Raw genomic sequence first — 16690 nt, 5'->3', positions numbered from 1 at the left:
ACTATGTGAGCAAACCAGGCCTCCAGTCTGTTATAGGGACCTAGAAGGAGTAACATTTAGATGCTCCAACTCGGGGGAAGCTCGGGCTGGGAGTGGCCAACTCGCAGATTTAGCTTCCGTGTTTGCCGTGATATGAAGCCAATTCAGATCTGCTGCATCTCCTTTAATCCTGCCATGACTGCTTAATGGCCGTGAGACCTTAAACCTGTAAGTCAGACGCTCTGAGCCTTGGTCCTCCCACAGCACCAGTACATAATACGGGACCTCATACAGAATGGGCACTCAATGGCATGTGCAAGTACGTGTGTACACGTGTGCATCTAGGCATGTGTGCGCATTTTCTCAGGTACACACACACACACACACACACCCCTGACAAAAGTTCCCTCAAATGATTAAAGAAAAAAGGGACTTGAAACACACACACTCCCCCAAAAGTTAAACATTATCTTGGGAATACAACTTTTACAAGCTCAGTGCAATAACGGAACAGATATGGCAAAATGGATCCCGATGTTAAAAAAACGTTTTTCCGAAACCCACCAGATGAGCTGAGAATTTACTAAAGAGACCACTGAGGAAAAGCAGGGGACCCACTTGGGGCACTAATGCTCTGAAGTGAGTGGAATAAAGCAGGTCACTCTTCAAAGACCTCTGGGTTCCAGCCAATGCCCAGGATGTGACAGGCAGCAACGGGGACCCCAGCACAGAGGCACTGACCCCATCTTCAGTGGTAAGCAGCCACTGGTCATCAATGAAGTGTTGTAAGTACAATAGGACACTTTTCAAGCGCTTACACTCAAGAGCCTCGCTTGGCACTGTTCTTAGCTGACTCATTTGCAAATAAAGAACAAATGTGGATAGAAGAAGAGAGGAAGGTAGGTCTGATTCCCCAGTTTACAACAGAATATGGCCTTTCCCAGGTACCAGAGTTTCCCACAGGGCATTTATGCAAAGGGCCCCATGGAAACACACCCCTCTACTTAAGCAAGAGAAATCTACTTCTCATTCTTGAAAATCCCCAAAGGTATCCTGAAGATATCTGTCATGATTCCCAGATGAGTGCCTATCTTTAGGAGTTCTTTTAAGTACAGGGTGTAAACATGGTAACATTTCATATGCAAATTTCAAATAATCACTGAGAACAATATGGCTTCTGGTTAAGTGGTAACTCCCATGATGGGACTTGAAATGCAAAGGCAGAGAGACTGGGCCCTGGCACTGGGAATATGCTGGCCACCGAAAGGCTGAAGAAACACATGTCAAAATGAAAAATCCAGTACCTTGCTTTGAAATATGTGGATGTACATTTAAGCACTTCAACTCATTTTAGACTTATAATACTGCTTTTAAGGTAGGGTTATTACATCAGTGGCTCAGAGAGGCTAAGTAACTTGTCCAGATGAGAGAGAAGCTGTGGTTAGAACACAGGTCTCTTTCTACTACATCAATCAATTTCACTGTACATGCATTTTAGAGAACTATCTTTAAGACAGAGATTTCATCTTGTAGTTGACAGGCTATACAAGTTGCTAGTCAGTTATGAGTGCTGCTATGAGCAGCTTTAGAGTGCCTGCCACCTCCAAGGCCCCTGTACAAGTCTGTGCTTGGACCTCATCACCAGGGCTGGGTGCCAGGCATTCAGCTGTGAGTGGCCTGAGCTCTGCCCAGTGGAGGCCCCTATCCTGGTGGTGGCTCTATGGACCAATCAGGTTCTCTCTCACGAGGAAACCGGACATGCCACAGACAGTCGTCGGGAGCAGCAGGCTCAACTGAGGGAGGCCTGTCAAGTGCCCAGACCCCACAGCGGTTGAGCCAGAGCCGGGGGGATGGGAACAGGCTTCCTGGAATGCCAGCAAGGCAGCCTCTCCTGAGAGTCCTCAGTTTTCAGTGAGGCCTGCTCTGAGAAGACTGGGATGGTTTTTGTTTTTTCTTTTTTGTTTTTTGAGACAGAGTCTCGCTCTGTCAGGCAGGCTGGAGTGCAGTGGCACGATCTTGGCTCACTGCAGCCTCTGCCTCCCGGGTTCAAGCGATTCTCCTGCCTCAGCTTCCCAAGTAGCTGGGACTACAGGCACGTGCCACCACATCCAGCTAATTTTTGTATTTTTGGTAGAGATGGGGTTTCACCATGGTGGCCACGTTGGTTCTAGAACTCCTGACCTCAGGTGATCCTCCCGCCTCGGCCTCCCAAAGTGCTGGGATGACAGGCGTGAGCCACTGCGCCCGGCCCGGGATGGTTTTAAGTCTCCCCTAACAGCTTGTATATTCTCTCTGCAAGCCTCCAGTACCTGTAGTAGCTCTTTTCATTGTAACTTAGCAGAGCCAAGCATATCATTGTTTAAAAGTACTGTATTAGAATATAGGATCAGAGAGTGACTGGACAGCACCATCTTGCAGTATAAGGCACAGCATCCCCAGGCAGAAGTCGCTGTTCCAAAAGGGCTCTCCTGGCTTTCATCACCCACCTTGGACATCAGATGGACTGAAATTTATGGCTATCCATAAAAATCCCTGGAGGCATCTGTTATGGGTTGAACTGTGTCCTCTCAAAATTCGTATGTTGTAGTCCTAACTGCCAGTATCTCGAATGTGGCTGTATTGAGAGACAGATAGGGTCTCTAAAGAGATAAGAGGTCATTAGGGTGGCCTAATCCAATCTGATTGGTGTCCTGATAAGAAGTGGAGGACACAGACACATACGGAGCGGGGATCACGTGAGGATACAGGAAGAAGACACCATCTACCAGCCAACAAGAGAGGCCTCAGGAGAAATTAACTCTGCCCACACCTTGATCTTGGACTTCCAGCCTCCAGGACTGTAAGGAAATAAATTTCTGCTGTTTAAGTCAGTCTGTGGTGTTTATTATGCAGCCCTAGCAAATTCATACATAAGTCTTCAAGTTGGGTTTTTATGAAAAGAAGAGGCTCACAAGTGATTACATCAATACGCTGGAAGCAACATAGAAATTTGGTAAGAATATGGTCCTGGATTTTGACTGCTGAGGGCGATGCTGTCTCTGTCACTTACAGGCTGTGGCTCCCTGGGCGAGCTGCTTTACCTGTGGCCTCATAAAGGAAAGGCAGCCAGGAACACTGCATGGGTCATGGGTGTGGTGAAGGCGTAGTGATGCCCAGGCGTGCAAAAGCCTTGGCATGGTGCTAGAGCCTGTGATCCCTGTCCTCAAGAAAGATTTGCTTTTATTTTTACCCAGTTAATCCAGATGCCATCAGATACAACTACCTAGTTGTGATATGTGGAAGATGAAGCTCTTGGTATCTAAGGCCTCCTCACCAGGAATGGTTGGAGAGCCTCGTCTGACTTGGCAATTGAAACACCCCCTGTCAGCTCTGGGTTCTCTTCTCTGCAAGTCTGCCACGCTGGCAGGAGCCTCTCACGCCACTGAGGCCGGGAGGACTCTGTGCATCTATTTGGCTCTGGATCCTGGTCTCTTCCTATGCTCTTGCCTAAAGCCCCCTTCAACTGAGAGTGTTTACGGAAAACAAAGAGCTTTGCTTCTTCTCGGAATGTTCTATGGACTTCTTGCCATCTGGTGCCTGCAGTGGCGTTTCTCCCTGTGAGGCCCTGGGGCACGCTGTGCTCACTACCTGAGGTCCCTTTGCCGCACCAGCTGCTTCTGTCAACGTAGTGGCTCAGGGAGAGTAACTCAATGATCGAGGTGGACACTTAGGCTAATGAAGAGGCTCTCAGGGGACAGAAACAGGACACCTCTGTGCTCCCAGGGTGCCTCTGCTGAACTCCTGGGGGCAAGTAGTGGAAAGCTACTCCTGGTGGCTTGACCAGGTGGGGAACTTGTTTCAGAAGCCAGCAGACGAAGGCGAGGCACAGAAATGGGGACCTGAATGTCCTCTGGACTCTCTCATCTCCCTTCTCTGCTTCCCTCTGAAGGGAAACTTGCTTCTGCTCTCTGCAGACTGCCATTCTTTGCCTTGCTGCTGCTCAAGGCAAACAGACAATGTGGAAAGTGACTGTGGAATGAAAGACTACCTCTATCATTGCCAATTGTAAATTCCTTCGTGGGTCAAGCATCTCTCCGGGTCCAATCAGCACAGACTCCAGGGTAAAAGGATGCCTCACTGCACAAAATGGCTGCCAGGGCCCACAGTTCTGGATTGGGAGGGAGAAGCAGTTGCTAGCAAAGGGGGAATCACCGGGAGCTGGGTGGACACCCCAGACAGCGACCGTACACTGTCAGGCCTTCGCTGCAGAAGCTCAGGTTCTGTAATCAAATTTTCTCAACCCTGCTATCACATAGAGGGCACTTCACAGCGATTTTTCCTTTTAGTCTTCCTTATAAGAGTTGCTCATTTTGTTAGCAATAACCAGTGTTATAATTTCATTTAGGACTTTAAATGTGGGGATGCTCATTAAACATCTCCAAAGAGAAATGCTGATTAAAAAAAAAACAAAACCCTATTACACTTCTTTAAAGCGCCACTCCCACAAGAAACACAACTGCTGTTTGTGAATGAGTATAGCGGTGCTATTTTAAAACAGATGTCTAGTAGCTTATGTGTTTTGGAAATTTTTTTTACCATAACATTTTTTTTGAAATACCAATAGATAATGCAAAATAGTGTCATATCCTAGAAATATGGCTGACATCTCTTATTTCATGAACACTGACAGTGACTGCTTGGTATTTGCTTCCATCATCAAATCAGCAGCTCACTGAATTCCAAATGCAAATACAAAATGCCACATGCCTTCTGCAGGCTCCCTTTGCCATGTAGACTCCATGGGGTGGGCTTCGGGCCTAAATCAAAACCTGGGGAAACAACGACATGAGGCCTGGCCAGGCTGCACGTCTCATCCAACGCCGCCCTGCACACAGAGGGGCTGGGTGCGTGTTCCGATTCTGCCATTTTCTACATGGGGTGTCCTTCTCATTTCCTCTACCTCACTTCCCCACCAGCACATGTGTCACCTGCATCCTATAACACTTACTGTGCATAAAAAAAGAAACAAAAGTATATTGCAACTTTTTTCCTTAAGGTGTTAAAAAAATTTCTTTTTCAGATCTTAAAAACCCACCAAACTTTTATTCCCAGCTTGTGACATCTTCAACCTGCTTTATTCTTTTTTTCCTCTTTTTTCTATCGAAAACAATTAGACCTTAAGAAAGTAATTTTATTGTTTGGAGTAAATTATCATCAGCAACTAGGTGCCTATTTTGAGCATGGGCTTAACTAGAGTAAACATAAAACACAAAGTTTGCTTATTAGAAACTTGGCTGTTCTTTGTTTGTATTTAATGCTTGTACTTAATTACAATTAGTTTTTCCCAGAGGAAACTCACCATTAGGATGTAACGAGCACCATCAACAATAACACTTTCTGGACACTTGTTATGCACCAGGCAGTGCAAAATAACCTTCTAAGGTCGGTTCACAGTTAAACCCAAAGATAAGAAATTGACGCTTAGAGAGGTGAGTAACTTGCTCGAATGGTTCCACGGCCAACAAGTGGCAAAGCCAGGACTTGCACTCAGGGCGGCCTCTAAAGCCAGTGCTGTAGCCACTACTCTACAAAGACTTCACATTCCATTCCTTCCAGGACACATTAAGAAATAAGAGGGAATATGACAAAAACTACATTGTATAGCAACTGTAGGACAACTGAACTCCAGAAATCATGATGAAAGCTCAGGAAATTGATCAATCTGCCCATGGAATGATTTAGCTGGGTCAAAGGGCACACAGAGGGTTTGCATTCCAGTTACTTATGGCTACACTGTGGCCTCCAAAAAAGGGACTAGGGGATTGCCACGTGGGCTACTCTGGTCTGAAATGAGAGTAAGGCTATCTTTTGGTAAGAATAGGAGCACAAGCAAAACAAACCACAAATGAATTGCTTCATATACAGCTGGTAGCTAAAGCACTATTTTAAAAATTGAGCAAGGCCTGGCATTGTGGCTCATGCCTTTGGGAGGTGAAGGTGGGAGGATAGCTTGAGCCCAGGAGTTCGAGCCCAGCCTGGGATCTCAAGCCTGGGCAACACAGCAAGACCTCATCTCTACAAAAAAAACAAAAAACAAAAATTAGCTGGGCATGATGGTATACACCTGTGGTCCCAGCTATTCAGGAGGTTGAGACAGGAGGCTTGCTTGAGCCTGGAAGGTCAAGGCTGCAGTGAACTGTGATCATACCACTGCCCTCCAGCCTGGGTGACAGAGCGAGACTCTGTCTCAAAAATAAAAATAAAAAAATTGAGCAAAATAATTGGTTTTGTATCTTTTGTAAAAGATTCACTTATTGTAAATTATCTGTCCTATAAATGGTATCAGGAAAGCTGGTTAACTGTTTAGAAAAATAAAAGTTTGATTCTCTCATCTCACAATATCTTAATAACAATTCCAGATGGAACTAGAAAAAAATGTTTAATAATAAACAACTTAAGAGAAAATGTAAGTAAATATTTATATAATCTTTTGATGGATAAGAACTTCTTGCATGTAAAAGCAATGGACAAAAATTAATGAAAAAAATGTTGGATATGACAAAACAAAAAATATAAAATAAATTTATGCCCCACATATGATGAAGGATAATAAAAGGCAGATAACAACTTGAAAAATTTGTAACAAATATGAGATAAAATGGACTAGTATTTTGGGTATATAATTAGCTAATCATTGACAAGCGATTTTTACTGTTTATAAAATGCCAACAGAAAAAGTGGGCAAAAAAAGACTTGAACAATTAAGAGAGGAATACAAATGATTAACAAATATAGGAAAATATTTTGTTTCACCAGTCATAACAAATGCTCTGATAAATAGATGCAAATAGCTATAATTTTGCCATGTAAAAAAGGGTTAAAATATTAAAATAGTATATGACAATGGCAGAATTTTCTTAGTATATACGTATGCAAGTTTATCCTATACATTTTTTAAAAAGACTAGAAAAAGGATATAAAACTTATCTCTGGTAAGCCAGGTGCCGGGCATGGTGGCTCACGCCTGTAATCCCAGCACTTTGGGATGCTGAAGTGGGTGCATCACTTGAGTTCAAGACCAGCCTGGCCCACGTGGTGAAACCCCATCTCTACTAAAAATACAAAAATTAGCTGGGTGTGGTGGCGCATGTTTGTAATCCCAGCTACTTGGGAGGCTGAGGCACGAGAATCACTTGAACCCAGGAGGCGGAGGTTGCAGTGAGCTGAGATCGCACCACTGCACTCCAGCCTGGGCAACAGAGCGAGACTCTGTCACAAAAAAAAAAAAAAAAAAGCCAGGGATGGTGGCATGTACCTGTAGTCCCTGTTACTCAGGAGGTTGAGGTAGGAGAATCCCTTGAGTTCAGGAGTTCAAGTTCAGCCTGGGCAACATAGTGAGATCTTGTCTCTAAAACAAAACGAACTCTCTGGGTGGTAGGATGATGGGGAATTTAAATTTTCCTCCTTATATCTTTCTTTGCTAAAATAAAAACCCATTACTTCTAATAACAAAATCCAATACTCTCAGTGTGTAAGAAGCAAAGAAAGGAAAGAAAAAAGAAGAAAAGATGGAAGGAAGGAAAAAATGAGGGAGGGAAGGAAGTGTGGAGGGAAGGAAAGAATTCTTCACTTTCGAGAGGTTAGGAGGCAATGAAAAGTTTACAGTGATAAGGATCTAGTGTTCAGAATGTATTAAGAACTCTTACAGCTGAACAAAAAAGAGAGAACTCAATTGAAAAGTGGGCAAAGGACTTAAACAGATGTTTCTCCAAAGGAGTACATAAATGGCCAAAAAGCACATTAAAAGATGTTCAACATCATTTAGGCATCAGGGAAATGCAAATTGAAACCACGATGAGACACCACTTCACACTCATTAGGATGGTAAGAAAGGGGAAGAAGGAAGGAAGGAAGGAGGGAGGGGGAAGGGGGAAGGGGGAAGAGGGAAGGGGAAAGGGGGAAGGGAAAGGAAGAAGGGAAGGAAGGAAGAGTGGGTGGGCTAAATGGGTATGCGGCTTCTTCTGGGTAATGGAAATATTTTATAACTAGATAGCGGTGGTCGTTACATTAAGTACCACTGAATTGCCCGCTTCAAAATGGCTAACTTTATGTCATGTGAATTTCATCTCATTTAAAAAAAAAGAAAAAAGAACACTCTTCCCATCTCACCAAAAAAGTTTGGAATGGCCCTTCTAGAGTGTCAGCAACTGAATGGAGAACAACTTAAAAGAGATTTGTAGCATATCCTTGAATCTGAGACCTCGGATTCAGAGTTGAAACGCCTGTAGAGCACGTCTCGCCTGTGAAGAGATTCTCCTCCTATAATCTGCTATGAATTTTTTGGATCTATTTTTCCACAGAATACACCTACGGGACATTTTAACAGATACAGTTTCTGAATTTTTATTGGGGCATAGGGTGAAAAAGTGAGTTTTAAAACATAATTCAAAAGCCCAACTGATAAACAAATACAAAGTTTGAAATTATGGCTCGTTTTATCTAACTTTAATTTTCATATTTACCGACGAAAAAGAACTAAATCATCATCTAACAAAATTATTAGCCACTCAAGGAAGCACACCAACAGACCATAATAGCTATTTTTCACAGTTGCTTAAAAATGTGTCAGAACAGTTGAGTGTAATTTTAATTAAACAAATTTGCAACTATGAGTATAATAACTGCCCTGACATTTTTACATTATAGCTTGAGAAGGAAAAAAAATTCTCCTTTTATTGCAAGAAGCATGAGACTTAAGTAAAAATATTATTTAAAATAGTCAAGCAGTATAATTACAGTATGTAAAATGCATAAAGCGGGTCACATGGTACAGGGTTCAATTTCCGACCTCCACTTGGTCCAGCCACTGGCTGAGTGAAGCTGCCTGTGGGGCAGAGTGGTATCCAAGATCTCAGACAATTCCAGTCATGGAAGAAGGACTCCACACAGACAGGATGCAGGAGCACACCTGCCTTAGAGGGCCCTGACTACATTCTCTAAGAGACATTTGTTTCTTGAGAAACACTTGAAACAGCTCGGCTTTGAAGGTTAGAGGGACCTTGAATTTTGTTTTTCTATTAACTATTAGGATTTTTCAATCTTGAATATCTCTATTGATCTCCTTTACTTAAACTATGCTAAGAATAGCTTCCATTCAGACTAGTTGTCTTGAGAATTTGATCTGTTTAATATTGCCAGATTTATTCCTATATCAGACATGATATAAATTTATTTGGGATTCATATTTAAATAGATTCTCCTGCAGTAGGAATCCCAAAACTAAGACGTTCAATGCATAGGTATTCATTGATTCAATCTGGGTTGAAAAAAATTCTAAATATAATCAACTCTTATCTGTTTTCCCAGCAATATGTTCCTCACACCTTCCTTTCCCAGCTTTCTTTCTCTTATTTTGGGGAGGCTGTTTTTAGTTTGCGAGGTGAGTGGAGGTCAGGTCTAATTTCAAATTGTGCATACTTTGTATTGTATTGCACTTTGCTTCCCAAGGAGTGGGTTTCTCCTTTGGAGGCGGCAATTCTAGGTAGCAGGTGAACAGATTCCCCTGCCATACAAAACTGAGGGGAAGTAAATGCAACTTTAAGAAGTTTTCTCCCCCATGTGCCATATTAAGAAATGCTGATCAAACCATCGCTCAGACTCCATTCATATTTTCAGGTCTTAATTTGCATGCCATATTCTTTCTTAAGTTAGACACACTGGCTTTACTTGATGAAGTGAATTTAATGAGGCTTGTCTTAAGTGGGCCACCCCAGTGCTGGGGAACTCTGATAGCCAATCATCACATCTGTGTAATTCTCCCTTCTCAGAGAGGGCTGACAGGAGCGCTTTCAGCCATCTTATCCCACCCTTCAAGTGAGCTATACGAGGAAGGAAAATCAGAACGGGTAAATGACAGCAACGTGAAACTTCCCTGCAGTATTATTCCAAATGCCTATTACCAGACACATAAGTATGAAGAGGCAGGTCTGGTTTCCAGAGTCAGGACGTTTTGCTTGCTCCATGAGACACCAACCCTTTGCATAAATCCATTAAATCAAGTATTCTCTAGTTATGAACATTTGTGGAATAAATACAAGTAAAGACACAACGGGTGGGATATTTAAAGAAACATGATCATCCAAAGTATTTTTCTACCATTGAACTGACTACTAGAAGACTACTCATTGTCAAATCCATGTGGTCTGCGCTTGTTTTCTGATGACACTACGGTCTCACTCCTGCAAGAGACTGTACCTTCCAATGGCTTTCATTCCCAGCCTCTGCTCTTTGACTTCCACCTCTTGGGTCTCCCTTCTTAGTTCCTCACTCACTGTCTCCACCATCCTTTAAACCTTGGTGTTCCCTCGGGTCCTTTCCTCGCCTTGCTCTTCGCCTGTTCTAGACATTCACCGGGCATTTGGGTCATGTCTGGAGCTCCAGTGGTCAAGAGAAGTACACGTTCCAATCCTGGCCTCTCTCTGCTGAGCTCTTAGGGTAACATTCCCCTGTGTCCTGCCTCCAACTCAGGAGGTCCAAAAGTCACTAAATCATCTTCTCCACCAAAGCACTGCTGACCCTACTTAATCCTCATCTCCATTCCAACCACCAAACTCTTGGCCGCACAGGTCAGGACTCTGAGAGTTATGTGGTTTCTTCATCCCCACGATCTCTCCTTTGAACTAGCCCCGTTTCCTATAGATTTGAGCTCCTGTCTTTTTTTTTTTTATATATATTGTCAGCTTCTCCCCACAAGGCCCCTGGCACTAACTCAGCCCAGACTCTCATCTCCTCTCACTCAGACTATTTATTAAATTTTTCCTTGACCTGTTTTCCAACCACCAACCTTACCCTTGGCCAACATAGTTAAGATAGGTAATCATTTAAAAACTGCACATAGTAGAATTATGTAATGACTCTCCACACTTTCTACCAGGAAAGCCCACATTTTTATAAGGGAATACAGGCTTTAGGATCTAGCCCCTCATCTCCTCAGCCTCGTTTTCCCACCTCTCCCATCCTCCCTATTATGCTGCTCACACTAAATCACTCTTACATTTCTGTCTGTATACGTGGGCAACATGTACAAAGACAGAAGTATACATTCTACCTGAAATTTCTAGGCCCCTTCCATATCAAATTCCTATTTGTTTTTCAAGATTCAGCTGCACCACAATCTGCAAACATTTCTTGAGTATATAAGGCAAAGTAAGGTGCTATCCCTGTTTGAAATCATGGTGACATGTTTCTAATTTAAGACATTTTTTCACAATGAATCACATATATCTATGTGATACCTCCTATCAGACTGTGAGCTTCTTGAGGACAAGCACTCATTTTTTAAAAGTTATTTTTATATCTCAGACCATAAATATCACAGATGGCAAACTGCCTCACCCATGGTTAAGTGTTTAACCCATTTATGGGACATCCTGTGATCCCTGGAACGATGTGTTACAACCTGACATGGTGCTGATTTTCAGCTGTTCTAGCTATAAGGAAAAAAGCCATTTTCAGTTCATACTGAAATGGTCACCTCAGCCTCAACCCTGTGGTGCTCCAGAGTTCTCTCAGAGGGAAGTTGATCACTTCAACCTCTTACCTCTTCCTTCTTGTCCTCTTCCAGTGCCTGAAGTCTGCAATTGCATGTGTTTTAGAACTCATTTGATCTCAGGTGATGGCAGTGCACATCAAACCAGCTTAAACAACAGGAGAATTACCACCAGCTTAGGGAATCTGAGGAAGGACTGGATAACCAAGCTGTGGGAAGGGCAGCATGCGGCTGGGCGCCAGGACACCAGTGAACCAGGGACTCAGGCACACCAGCACTTTCCCTCCATCTCTCATCTCTGTTCACCACATTCTCCCCTTGATGGGAAACGTGGCCAGGGATGGTTCCTAGGTACCCACAGCTTCAGCCGCTGGAGGAGTAACCCAAGCGCCCTTTGGTTTTCTGTCCAAACATTACAGAGAAGAGGCCTCGCCTGCCCAGCTTTGCTGGGTGCCTATCTTCAGATCTGTCCACGGGGCCAAAGCGTGGAGTCCCACTCTGCCAACGTGGAGGCTCCCTTACTGACCATGCCTTTGTGGGAAGAAGCTGCTTCTAGAAAGGGGTTCTGACAGCCTGGGTCAGAGGTCCACTATTGCTGTCACTCCAAATAGGATGGTCTAGGGACAGAGTGGTTTGGAAATTACACCTTCAAGAGACCTGAAGTTTTTCTGCCTTCCCTGTACAGACAAGCTTTTTTCTTCCTTTCATGTTACCTTCCTTCAGAAATTTTCCCTGCTCCTCATCTGTGGCAAACAAACAAGCAAACTTACACACAAACACATTATAATTTGACTGCTTGAATTTCCATCCAACCCTGTGATCTCCCCCGTTCCTGTCAGAAAGGGTTTCCCAGGTAACCGTGAATAATTTACATACTTCCTACAGTTTTCTGCTCCTGGAAGCTAGAGTTTAAAACTATATTTTGTAGAGGATATGACCAACCTTGTTGAAATCACTTCTCTTTTTTTTTTTCCTTTTTTCCTTTTCCCTATCTGAATATTTGGCCTGCACCAAATAATTTTTAAATCAGCAACTTACTTAGGACCCAACTTACTGTATACCCAACTTCTGTTTCTAAGGAGTATTCTCCACCCCAGTCAGTTTCTCCCTTTCAAGAAATCATCATAATGGATAGTAAAGAGTTCTGGTCACCTAGCTGGAAAACACTGCCAACTGAGGTTAAGTTGTGGCCTATATATCAAGTTAGGTTAGTTACCTCTGGAGAAAAAACAATATAACATACGTTGTTGATGGAATTTCTTTCTCTTTATCATTAATTCATCAAAAATATGTATTGAGTACTTACTCTGTTCTATATCCCAAATATAGTAGAAAGCTAAAGACCCAGTAATTGATAGTAACTCAGTGCAGTGATGAAAAGACATATAAACACCATGCAATGTGGCAATTGCTATAACAGAGAAATGGGTTAGAAATGCTTATTCCATCATCACTGCAGAATTTCAAAAATTGTATGCCATGTGCATTGCCGGACAGGCAATCTGCTAGGAGAAATTAGCATATTGAATGAATTCTGAGATAAGCAATTACTCTAGTAAAATTCTGTGTAAATGTCTAGACCACAGCTGTCATGCCTTATATAAATATTTCACCTGCTTAATTTTCACTACTAGTTTTCCTCTTTCTTCATCTTACTACTGTTATTTCCTTTAGGGGAAAGTGAAAGCAAAGAAAAGCAGCCACATCTGTCAAACACAGAATCCAAAACCTACTGCGGGGTACGCCTTCATTCCCGAGAAGTATAACACAAATTAGGCTCATCTTATAAAATACAGTCATGCACTGCACAACGGCATTTCAGTCAAAGAAAGACTGCATATGCAATGATGGTCCCATAGGATTTTAGTGGAGCTGAAACCTACCTATCACCCAGTGACATTATCGTCAATGTAAAGTCACAGAGCAACACATTACTCATGCATTTGTGGTGATGCGGTGTGAACAAACCTACTACGCTGCCACTTTTATGAAGTGTCTTTAGATATGTTCAGATACTGTACTTAACATTGTGTTACAACTGCCTACAGTATTCAATACAGTAACATGCTGTGCAGGTTTGTGGCCTAGAAGCAATAGGCTACACTGTACCCCATACAGCCTATGCGTGCAGTAGGCTGCACCTTCTAGGTTTGTGTAAGTACACTCCATAATACTTCCATAACAAAATCTAATGACGAATTTCTCAGAATGTATCCCCGTCGTTAAGTGATGCATGACTATAGTTATGTTCACAAAAGATTATTAGGTAACTGGAATTTTGTTGATTTTGTCCTCATCTCTGAACTGTGCTCCCATGGAAAAGAAATTAGTCAAACCTGAGATCTAATCAGGTCTGAGGTGAAATATCCAAACCTTTATTTGCATGGGTTTACCTAGAGGGAAAGCCTAAGGAGGATGTGGGAGAGGGGCTTTGCAAGGCTGGTAGAAAGGCGGGGCTCAAAGCTGAGTTGCTTAAGTCCCAGGTGACAAGTTGACAGTGGGGAAACGTACAGCTCTGAAATACCACTGGACACCATAATGGCCCCAAAGCCTCAATGGTGGTGTCCCCTGGGGGCCCAATGGGAGTCACTGTCATGTCCAGTGGAAGTTAGCTTGCTGTGGACACCCCCTTGGACCTGCAGAAATACTTTTGGGGGGCTCTGCGGGATACTGGGATCCATGACAGCAGGTAGGTGGCGATGCACTTGGGATATCTGAGTATGAACATTATTACGTACCCTCAACTGGACCCGCAGGCTGGGGATGTCTGAGTCTTAGAACTCATTTCCTACGTGTCTGATGAGTGCCTTTTCCTTGAGGTAGTTCCCACTAGAAAACAGGGATTCCCTCATTCGTACCAGGCCTCCTTCAGGCATTATCTTCTTCCTGTAAATGTCATGGAACATTCTACCTTGCTTTTTCCTTACTAGACACCCAATTAAATTCCAATCATGATAACACCTTCCCTGGCTCTAAACCATACATGAATATGTAGATCACTATGAAGCTGTACACTATTAAACAAAACAGAAACAAAGCAAAAAACCAGCTGAAGCCTCTGTAAAGACCTGCTGGATGCCTGGATGTTCTAACTTAACCATCCCCACCACCTGCGCATCTGAGATTCAGCCTTGTGATTCCAAGCCCAGTCCCACCTCTCCGGAGAGACCATCTGGAGCCTGGCCAGTGGCTCACCATCAGGGCAGGCGGGCAGCCTTGCTGATGATTCTGCTGTAACAGCAGAGTCCCGCATCCCAGGCAGTGGTCTCCACATTCCTCTGTAACTGTGCCTTACCTAGGAATCCACTCTGCCAATGACTGGATCGCTGTCCCCCTAAGCCTTATTTCTCTGTGACCACTCATCTGCCCCACCACACATGTCCAGTGTCCACTGGCCACTTGTCTCTCTACCAAACATCCCTCCTAAGACAGACACCCAGGATCTTGGGTGCCATTAGGACCACTGGCAGACATCTGTGCATGTCATCAGTCCCTCCCCCCGGGGCTGACCTCATCCCTGTCTATGCTGGCCCCTTGCCTTCTTTGGTTCACCCTCCTGGCTGCTACTCGAGCCTCAGTTATGAGCAAATTAAAGAAAAGAATTAGCACAAGAGACATGGGAGCTGCCTCAGCCTGCACCCCTGTGTCAGTCGTGGCCCTGCTTGTGTGATCCTGGAGCCCAGCTTGTTTCTTGCTCTGGAGAAGACCAGCAACGTGAGGCCCAAGACTGCCAGACCCGTCTGTGCTGCTCAGAAATGTGAATTGGTGAAGCGTGACTCCAGTAGGTGTTACCTGCATACCCTTGAGACTTTCTCACAAGTCACAGGCCTGTCTTTAGAGACCTAACTCCAAGATCTACAGTCAAGATAATGGTCCCTCTGAAGGGGCCAGGATGTATCCAAATTCATAAATCTCTTCGTTTTCAAGACAGTATCATTAATTGTGGGAGCTATGGTACATTCAAGGCTGAGCCACGTGTGGGATGGGAAGAACTCAGGAGACACAGGTGGATGGACGGTGAGTTAGGCGGGGATGAGGGGCAGACTCCCATGCTGACTCTGGACATCGAATTTGGGTGGTAGCCAGAAAGAAGTGATCTTGTGAACGGAGGGCACAAGTTTAAAAACCTCGAACAATTCAGAGTCTCACTCATAACTGCCCAAAATGAGGGGGCGGGGCCGCCCCACCCTACCCCATTTCTGCCAGCAATTCTGTGACTTATATCATGTCACAGGTTGCTCTTGGTGTGTGTTTAACTTGCTTGAATCTAATCATGAGGGGGTGGGGCAGGGAACATCAAAGGATGTGGGTTACTCTCACCCCTCATCTTGGAAAGACAGCGTCCCATCGCCACACTACAAAAAGGTGCCCAGGATGCCAAGGGAAGACAATAGCCAAAGACTCGCTGAAAACTGCTAAGTGAAAGTTAAAAAGGATTTCACGAAGGTGTGCGTTACAACAGCAGATCATTGAAGATACAGCTCCTTCAGCGCCCGGCTTCTCTCCCTGCCTAGCTGCTGTTGAGCAAGCAGTCTCTCTGCCTCTGCCCTTCTCTCGGCAGAGACACTACTCCTGGGTCCCTGCCAGGACAGCACTGAAGGGAATCCCGAAGAATCTTTAGGCAAATGGTGATGTGCAGGGCAACAAGGAGGAACAAGGTGTTTGGGGACTGAGCAAACTGTGATTTAATTCGTCTAATGCTGGTGTCAAACAGGGCTGCTATGTGATGGGAATGAGATGCACCCATCGTAAGCTGTTAAAAGAAAGCTTGGGGGAGGAGGAAAGGGAAAGGAAGAAGGGGAAAACAGATATCCAGGCTGAAAATAGTTTGTGAGAATTGCTTTTTCGGCTGTCTGAACCACCACAACAAAAGTTCTTATACCCACATCACCAGCATTACAATAAAAATGGAAAAGAAAAGGAAGCAGCCAGGAGAGTTTTAAAGAGGCCTGGCAGTGTCTGGCCATCCCCTTGGTACTGCATGCTGCCAACTTCAAGGAGACACAACTTCTGACAAGCTCCCTGTACCCATGGCTCTCTCAAGATTAGCTGTCACTGGCTTTTCAGCGCTAGGCTATCTTTAAGTTCAGATAACTGCACTTATTTGGCTCTGTCCAGAGGAATAAGACCAGGATGTGATTTGCAAACCAGAAATGTCATCTCATCTGCCACTGTCCACAGCAT

General features: G+C 44.0%; 1 protein-coding gene across 16 annotated transcripts in view; it reads right to left on the bottom strand.

Annotated features, from left to right (window-relative positions):
• Nucleotides 1-16690, bottom strand: part of FARS2 (phenylalanyl-tRNA synthetase 2, mitochondrial) — a 593088-nt gene that overhangs the window by 211008 nt on the left and 365390 nt on the right.

Source organism: Pan troglodytes, chromosome 5, assembly GCF_028858775.2.
Source record: "Pan troglodytes isolate AG18354 chromosome 5, NHGRI_mPanTro3-v2.0_pri, whole genome shotgun sequence".
Classification (NCBI taxonomy): Eukaryota; Metazoa; Chordata; class Mammalia; order Primates; family Hominidae; genus Pan; species Pan troglodytes.
This window is presented reverse-complemented; position numbering and strand designations above follow the sequence as displayed.